General features: G+C 32.5%; 1 protein-coding gene and 1 long non-coding RNA gene across 2 annotated transcripts in view; both read left to right on the forward strand.

The window, feature by feature from the left end:
• The window catches only part of LOC136795773 (uncharacterized), a 305,717-nt gene that overhangs the window by 78,754 nt on the left and 217,004 nt on the right, over positions 1 to 9,959 (forward strand). The window lies entirely within an intron of this gene.
• LOC106692080 (maternal protein tudor) overlaps positions 2,835 to 9,959 on the forward strand; it is a 74,903-nt gene continuing 67,778 nt past the window's right edge. Inside the window, exon 1 of the mRNA XM_014438027.2 lies at positions 2,835 to 2,875. The gene's annotated coding sequence lies outside the window, so the exon portion shown is untranslated. The remainder of the gene's footprint in view (positions 2,876 to 9,959) is intronic.

The following is a 9,959-nucleotide window of genomic DNA, read 5'->3' on the forward strand; positions in this document are numbered from 1 at the left end:
TATTTATTAGTGCCAACATTTCGGCAAGAATTTCAGGCCTTCATCAGGACTAAGAACAAAAAACATGACAACAACCATAATGACTAAAAGGAATTACAGAATAGTCAAAAAATTAGAAAAAAATAGACAATAGAGATACATAAATAGTGTTGAAACAAAAAGTATGGTCTGAGTATTATAAAAAGATAAAGATTATATGAGAATAAGTAATATTAGACTAAGATTCTAAGTAATATTAGACTAAGTCACCTCTACCAGGTGACAAGAATAAGCGGAACCAGTCCTCAAAACTTGTGGGTGTAAGGAAAAGAAGGTGGAACAATGTTGAAATAATAACTATCTGAAATAATAAATATCTGCTGATATCTTTTCCAGAGTTGACCTCTGACCCCAGATAAATGAATCTGTAGGGTCCAAACTCAAAGGAACTGATTCCTGGTCCCTTCTTTCTAGCTTTCAGGTACTTGGCCTTCACTATAGCTGATGAAGCAAGACTCTTGGAGAGGTCCATTCTAAGAAAAATATTCCGACCTGTAAGAGAGGGCAATGTATGGGGAAGAAGGAAGAACGTGGAGCTATCGGCTTTGTACGGAGACAATGAATTTGTCAAGTTTATAAGGTTGAGTAGACTCTGATGGATGGGTCATGTGGCGAGGATGTGCGGCAATGACATCCCAAATAAGGTCCTATCCGAGCAACTACATGGAAAGAGAAGAGTAGGGAGGCCGAACATGAGATGGTCGGACGCTGTATTAACGGAAGCCCGGGCCCTTTCAAAATTGGAGAGTTGCAGCAGAAGATAGAACGGCCAATCGGAAGTTACTTGAGGAGGCCTAGGTTCGGTAGCGGGCTGTCGCGCCAATCATGATGATATTCAAATCGATAAATAAGAATCCTAATGATGTACTAATATTACTATTCATATACCACAAATATCTATATATCAGTTGCTGTTAAAACATATGTTTGTTAAAGCTAAAGTTAATCCTTCCCCACCTCACTAAGATCCCCGGAATCAACGGTCCTATATCAATTTTGAAATATTTGCTAAAAACGAGAAGAGCATACTTTAAGATAATCGAGCAATATTTATAAAGCGCCTGAAAATGAAAACGACGTGAAACCCGCCTCTCCCACCCTCAGTGGTAGCCTTATTTATCTGACTTTTCATTCAAGCAGACAATCATAGCGAGTAGGTTAGTCGATGTACGACATGCCACAATCTCACAAGAAGAGATCGTAACACAAAAAAGGCCCACCGGACCCGCACCACTAAGACCCCCGGGGAGCGATAGGATCATCATAGTTATTCATATTTAATTCAATTTAATAAAGCCAAGTTTTTGATAATCCTTATTTCATTATATCACCAAATTAATGTTAAAATTTACTGATTTTTTTGTTTCTACAATATAAAATTAAAAATTAAACACAAGCTGCACTGTAGCCGAAGTGGGCCAACATCTCTGGTTACTTTTCCGAGAGAGGAAAACTAAGTAGATCAAATACTCCAAAATCCTAAAAGGAGAAAAAGGGAAATTATTTCATCCCAGTATTTTATTACTTTAATGAAAACTATCTACACTTAAGAGTCAAAATTGATGACTCTGCCAATCATAGTGGGGGAATAAAAATGGCGGCTGTTCTAGAATTTACTAAAAAAAAAAGTTTCAGTTATTTTAAGTAACGAAAAAAATACGCTTTATTTTTTTAGACAAAGGTTCAATTTTTATCTAGACTATACAAGAGATACTGTAAATGCCATTAAATAGTAAATATTGAAGGAGCATGCCCCCCCCCCTCTCTCAACTCCTATATCTTTAAAACTACGTACTAAACCTAATAGTACATTATTTAAAGAAGAGTAAATTTTCTAAAATGTTAGCCCTATTAGAGCTCTTCACGTTCAATAATTCTCAGGATATAGTTTTTACAAAAAGCAATATTTGTTTCTAAATAAGGAAAAATCAATATTTTGTGAATTCATTTTGGCGAATATCATGGAAACTGCTGTTCCTATGAACGAATTATAGATGTCTATTAGCTCACAGTTGAGGAGGTGTAGCAATTTTCACGATATTTGCCAAAATAAATTCGCAAAATATCGATTTATTGTTGTGTTTTTTTTAATTGTATTTATGTAAAACTATACCTCAGGAATTATTAGACGTACCTATTATACCCAAATTAAAGTTTGTTCAATGTACTATAATGTAGTCGAAAATGCTTCGAAGGAGCAGCAGTTTCCATAATATTCGCCAAATTAGTTCACAAAATATTGATTTTTAGTTATTTGAAAAACAAAATGTTACTTTTTGAAAAACTGTTTCTCGAGATCTAGTATAGAGTTAATTATTGAATCCAAAGGTTAGGGATTTTCTTTAATTATTTAAAACACAAAGAGCACAAGCATTTGTCAGTTGTATGCATAGTTTTAAAACAATGCAAACTGAAAACAAACGTGTTGATACAGAACAAACTTTGACTTTTGCCCCAAAACAGGCGCCTGACAGGTTGGCGGCAAATTCACGCCAGCATGTACCAGCTAATCCAAATAACACTTCCACACGCATTGTTTGGCAAACGTGTAGAAGAACCTTCAACTGTATATAGTTCTCATTAAAGTAATCAAAAATTAGGTTGAAATAAATTGTTTTTATTCTCGATCTCTTGTAGTAAAAGGGACCACTACATAGTCACACGTTCTGAAAATGTGACAGTAGTGATAATCACACTGTACATTAATATTCAACTGAAAAAGCCATTGTACTCCCAAACCACTATCAAGGTTCAGCAATGTCAGTATCAGCGGTGAGGTCAAGGCAGGCTGGGGAGATCTAGCGGCCGCTTCAGTTCTTGATTCAGATTTCTTAATGTAAGCAATACTATTTCAGATATACAATAATCCATCAAGATTTTTTTTCTATTTATTTATTAATATTTACAACCGAATTACATAAAAATACATCTAGTAAATGTGATATTAGTGTTGAAATGGCATGAAACTAACTTGTAAAAAACTACCCATTTGTAGTACTCCAATTTTATATCTACATCAGAAGGTCTCGAAGTAATCTTCTTTTCAGGCACCTCGGAGGTCTGTCACGGATAGAAGAGGGAACAAGGCTAGAAAGTAATGGGTTTGGGAGTTTAGAATGGAAAATTCGGGCTAGATCGGCTATACATGGAACATTAAGGTCTTTATAGATGATTTTATTTATGTCGAAGTAAGGAGTATTGAAGTATTTTCGATTGTAAGGATTGGATACGAGAGGAATTGTTTAGTGGAACCCCAAAGCTCAACTCCGTATGTCTAGATAGACCTTATTATAGTCATGTAGATCAGTCTTTTGCAATTAATGGGAACTTTAGACCGTTGGTCTAGTATTGTAATAGTCGAAATCGAAGAGCAGTTTCAAGTCACTATTGTATCCGGATTTCAAGTCAATTGTTCCTCTAGATAGGCCTTATTGTAGTCATGTAGATCAGTCTTTTGCAATTAATGGGAAAAGAACTCAAACCAGTTCTTGAACTGGGGTGTGTTGTGGTAGTTGGGAGGCTCACCCGTGAATATCTTCTTATTTAAAAGGATACATACTCAGTTGAAGAGCCAATAATTTAGCCCTGATGTAGACCTGAAACTCAGGTCGAAACGTCGGCATAAAATAAATAAATATGGTTTTGTTTATTTATGTTGTTCTTTGCTGACCGCACCCCCCCCGACAAACTTCTTCAAGAAATTGTTATTATTTTGAGATGATTGACTATTCTTTATAACGTGAAGAATTTCACTGTTCTGTTGTAAGATAGACGCCATAGTGGCCAAAATTGCTTTTGATTCCGAGTCCATGCTGGCAATTGACAATGTTAATTAAAGAACAGGTTTGAGAGTTCACAATTATGTCAATAACTATTATATAAGAAGTGTTTGTCTAAGTCAATACTTTTTTATTTAACAGCCTTAAAGGTTGATATAACCGTTATATTATATATATATATATATATTTTTTAACAGTTGTTTATGGTGGGTATAGTCTCGTACAAAAGACACCTCTAACTATATACGATGTTATTATTAACAGAAAAAAAATAAAATAAATAGATAAGAATAATGCTTCTTAATAAAAGAGCAAAGTAAAATTAATAACAAAAATAAAGATATTGGTACACTTAAATAAAACAAACAATTGTTCTCTAATAGTAAGAAGAAACAAATTAATTTGAAAAAGGGACGAGAGAAGAATATAGAAAAAAAATAATAATAAAGAATAAATAAAATGAGTAATAATAATGATTATAATAGTGGTAGTGTGACTATGAATTAGTTTTATATTTATTAAAATTTATAACATAATGTCCTGCAGCAGCCTGGGCTTCAGTCTTCGGGTTGAGGTTGGGTTTCTCAGGTTGTAGGTCACTGCTCCTTAACTGTCTGCAACTGGGAGTGGAACTTCATGAACCGTTTTTTGATATAATCCTCTATTGACTCCATCTGTAATTCGCGAAAACATTTGTGCTCTCTAGGTTTTAATTAATTAAAGAATGTCCCCAACCTTCGAATTCAATAATTAACTCTTGTTTAAGATTGAGTGTTTTAAAATTCTATCGATTCGGTGTAAATAGCTTTTTCAAATATTGTTAATATTTTTTGCAGTTTATTGTTGTGCCAAAAAACCAACACCCGACTCGTCGGCCACATAGTCCCAACTACTCTAATACAACTTCAAAGTACCAGCTAATCGAAATAGCTCATTGACACGCCGAGCATGCGCGAATTTGCTTTAGTTTGGCAAATGTAAAGAGGAACTTTTACTCTTCTGTATATCATATACAAGCGTCAGTCAGGGTCATCGTGGTTAATGTCAGTCTAGTTTTTGAATGACGACAGTCATTCCGAATGACCATATAGGAGTCCACTTATTGTCTTTAAAAATTGTAAATATTCTCAGGAGGCCAAAGAACTTAAAATTTTAATAAATAAGGTCAATATCTCTTTGCTAAATATAATTTCTTGCGAATGCTTACAACGCATAATTGAATAGTAATATCCAAGGTTTGTTTTTATTACTTCACCATTGAAATCAAGCTATTTAAAAATATTATCTAAGCAATATTCATTGGTTAGCTTTTACCTGGGAACTTTTTAAACAATTTATTTATTTACAAAATTAAAGATTTATTTTATGGAATAATTATTTCCAAAAATAAAGAATACTCTTTAAATGTTTATTTGATGAAATAATCTCAATTAAATAACTACCACGATATATCCACATATCGGAGAGTGAAAACAAAAATGTATAGGAAATTAATTTAACAACTAAATTGCTAAACAATTGAAAGATTGAAAAAAACTTAATATAAAGAGAGAAAAACTTGATTCAAAAAGCAGTTCCACCCAACTGGATTAGTCTGCTTCAAACACAGTACTCTAAATAATACAAGAGCCCAAGAGCAGAAAAAAGGCAGTTATCTCACCCCAATTTTTGATTACTTTAATGAAAACTATGTATAATTATTAGTCAAAATTGACGAGTCTGTCAAGTATAGATAGAGGGAATAAAAAATGGTGGCTGTTTCAAAGCGATAAAAAAAACTAATTTTTCATTCCGAGTACTATATCTTAAAAAGTTGGAACTAGTTGTCTGTTGTTAACAGATATTTTTATTGTAATTTCCCAACTTTCATTTTTCGCCTTTTTTGTCAGCTAGAATTGGATTAGGGATGCGACACCGATATCGATGTTTTCAAAACATCTGTATATCGGGAAAAACATGGATGTTCTGAAAATCGATTTATTGAATCCGATGGTTTTTAAAATCGATGTTTTACGTTTGGCTCAATTTTTCATTTTTTTTTAATTGCAAAAGTAACATAATAAACAAAATTAAATGTAATTCTGAAAGTTCAAATTCAAAACAAAAGTAGGAACGGATTCCTATCAACAATGTGGTAGGAGGAGAAAGTACTTCCTACCTTTACGCAACAACGGGATAAAGACAAATAAAATGGCAACCCACAACCAATGAACCAATCAGAGTTGAAAATCAGAAACCCTTATTCATGAATGAACCATTGATAAATAAATATCGTATCCATGGCAATATTAGCTATTAGTTTCAACTACAGCTAACTTTTGCTCGACTCAGGAACCAATCAGAACGCTTCGAATGTTATCAATCCAGAACCTTCCATGAGGGTTTAAAAATATTTAAACGAGAGCGACCACTCAAGTTTCCGTTTATTTGTTTTTTTCTCAATAATTAAGATGCAACACTAAAGAACCGTTTGGAAATATTTTTCCAAAACAACTGACAACCGATTAACATTTTACTCTTATAATTATAATTCTACTATGGTTAATATTGCAATGAAGTATTCGCCAGTAATGGCGACATCCGTCCCATCAGAAAGAGTTTTTTTTTTCCCTAATTGGTGGGATAGTTAGTGATAAAAGAAGTCTACTCAAGTGGGAAAAAGTTATTGAACTTCTTTTTTTAAAAACTGAGAATAATAAACAGTGGGGAATTTAATAACTATATGCTTCAATATTACTATTTACAGTAAAGAAAAATAAGCATGTTCAGTTAGTGTAAATATGTAATTAATTTTAGAATATAAAAGGTTTTTTGTTAAATTATCCTTATTAAAATTCGATGAAATTTAGTCGATGTTTTGCAAGCATTGATACTTTAATATTGAATATCGATATTTTAAAACATCGACGTTTTGTTGTCGATGTCGCAACCCTAATTTCGATTGTGCAACACTGCGCCGGTTCGAATCCGGTCTAGAGGTGGGGATGATTTTATTTCGAGAAGAGCCTACATAAATCATGACCTTCTCTATCTAGAACAGGCCATAAGATGTAGAACAAACCCGCATTTCCTAGCTGCAGGCGTTTGATGACATTAGAATAAATAAACAATTTATCCTCTCACACTAATATTTTTTTCTGTAGATAAACTAATATTTCATTATTAAATCAAGCCATGTGCAGCCTACATACGCGTAATGTTTTATTTAAAAAGTACATTATTAATATTCAAAAGAATCAGCTTTCTAAAAGATAGATCATATTGTAACGCACACAGGGTGAACTTTAGAAATTGACTCTAACTGACTCGGAAAATTGTAGTTAAAAGTTTCATATACTCGATCTAGACGTTTGTCACTTGCCGCAAATCTTAAGCTGCATCTACACGTTTGCCAAACAATGGCAAATTTGCGCATGCGCAAGTGTGTATATAGGTTATTTGGATTGGCTGGTTCAGGTTGACCTGAATTTGTGGCCATTATTTTCATATCTCACGGTGGGATCCAGAATGATTGCTGACTTCCCCTTCTTATAGTACGAGAGCCCAAGAGGAGAAAAAAAGCAGTTATCTCACTCCAATTGTTGATTACTTTAATAAAAACTATGTATGATTACTTGTCAAAATTGATGAGTCTACCAAGTATAGGTAGGGGGAATAAAAAATGGCGGCTGTTTCAAAACGATAAAAAAAAAATAATTTTTCATTCCGAGCTCTATACCTTAAAAAGTTGCCACAACATAAGAAAACCTAAGAGAATGTCATTTAAAGAAGAGTAAATTTGCTAAAATATGAGCCCGAATAGAGCTATTTACGTTAAATAGTTCTCGAGATATAGCTTTTTAAAAAGCAACATTTCATAAAAATTAAACTACTAGAACATAATTTAAAGTAAATTAAATTTACTAAAATATGAGCTGATTAAGTTAATTAAGCTAACAGAGCTGATTAAGTTCAATGATTCCTGAGATTTTTTTAAAGCAACATTCCATAAAAAATGTTTTGAAAAATTGAAGTTAGTGAATTTATTTTGAAAAATCTATATCTCATAAACCATTTGACGTACAGATGTCTATTAGAACTCAAATTAAAGCTAGTTTAATGAGCTATAAAGTAGTTAATAATTTTTACTTTTGTAAAAGTAGTAGTTTTCGTCTGTCGCTCTCTGTAGTCAAAGTTGAGAAAAATGTGAAATATTTATTATTTCAACATTATTACGTAATCCAGGTAATCCAAAACCCAAATTATAACAAAATTGGACATTTTTGGCATTATAGCTCTTAATGTTTTGGGTTACATCCAAAAATAATTGCATCACTTGGTAGCCAAAGGTTCAAAAATGCGATGTGTCCAGTGAGATGGAATTTTTATTTATTTCTGCCAACTTAAACATTAATAAGCTTAAATCTCGTTTCTGTAGGGCAACAACGTTCGTTTAAGCTTAAATCGCCATCACTGATGAAGATCTTACGTAAAACAGATTAGGTGTATAAAAACAGTAGTGTGAAATGTTTAAAATAATTTTGAATATAATTAAAGTTAAATATTGATATCACTCAATAGAATGTTGGCTGTGGCGCATTGAAAACACTTGAATATGTTGAATAAAAAATTGTTAACGTTTAAAAAAACAAATATTGCTCTAGAGTAACTAAATTATTCCACTAAAAGACTATTAGTAGAAGTATTCAGTGCCGGAGTGGAAACTGCGTACTCAAAGGGTTCAATTTGTCAACGATAGGCGAGCCTGTGTTCAAGCAATCTCGAAGCATCGTAAAATGCCACTTCCATAGTTTTAAATCTAACTCACCGGTTCTTGATACTATTGATATGTGTTAGTAAAGATTTTAAGTTTTAAAAAACTCAAACCCCCTAGTTTCTAATCTTGCATCCTCTTCCATTCCTGACAATCCTCCGAGGCGCCTGAAAAGAAGATGGCCACAAGACCAGCTAATGTAAAATGTCATTAGTTTCTCTACACGCCTGTAACACTCCAATTTAACTTAGATCTCATTTACTAAATGTATTATAATGTACAGTTGTAAATAGCAATAAATAAATATAAAAAAAAAGTTTTAAAAAAGATAATTTAATTAAATTAAAAAACACTTTTAAAAATTGTAGTATTGTTTTGATTAATTCGGTAAATAAACATGAATTATATTGAATGATAACCAAAGGGGAAAATACTTATTAAAAATGTGCTACCAAACTCTATTAGTTTGTCTCACACACAGCATACTTAGCATTAGTAAAGAGTTTCATTATTTTTATCTTAAAATTTCTTTCTTTGGCAGTTCTGAAACAATGCAATCTAAAAAGAATCTTATGGATGCAGCACTAGCGCCCTTTGATTTGTGTCCAAAAACTGATAATCAACAAATTCATACCAACTTCTATCAACTAATCCAAATAATTTATCCACAGGCTTGCGTAAGCGCGACTTTGTTATGGTTAGGCAAACGTGTAGAGACACCTTAAAACAATACTAACTGGACACAAAAGTGTGAATGCAACATAAGGGCCTTAAATCACTAAAATTCGCCACATTTATCCTTAAGGAAACTTCTACTACAATTCCAAAATCTGCCTTTTTTTCTAATCCACTTATGCGAAAATTACCGATCTGTAGTTCAAAAACAAGTGGACATATCTCAGTAAACTTTCTCAAGTATATACTAATATAACAGATTTCATGAAAATCTCAGATGTAAGGTTCAAAAGTATGTTAATTGAAATAGAATGACTCAACGCCCAAACAAGCTTTCTGTTTATTACAAATCGAAAGGGACATTGCACAAGATCCCAACTGTTCGATATCTTAAACACAAGCGTCAGTCGAAATGATAATTCAGTGTGAGTCACGTCAGACTGACTTTTTATTTATAGTATATCTATATATAGAGTATATAAACCTAAAATAGCCGTGTAAAAGATAATGGGAATATAGATTTTACAACTTGTTCCAACTGATGTCAATTGTTGAAATAAATCAAGTCATATCTTTCATTATAAACGTCTTGAGCTATCGTTGCTAAACATAATTTTTTTTTTAATATTTATTTATTGCTATTTACAACTGTACATTATAAAACATTTAGTAAATCTGATCTAAGTTAAATTGGAGTATAACAGGCGTGTAGA

Source organism: Halyomorpha halys, unplaced genomic scaffold (genome assembly GCF_000696795.3).
Source record: "Halyomorpha halys isolate HHAL.00 unplaced genomic scaffold, Hhal_1.1 Scaffold53.1, whole genome shotgun sequence".
In the NCBI taxonomy this organism is placed as follows: domain Eukaryota; kingdom Metazoa; phylum Arthropoda; class Insecta; order Hemiptera; family Pentatomidae; genus Halyomorpha; species Halyomorpha halys.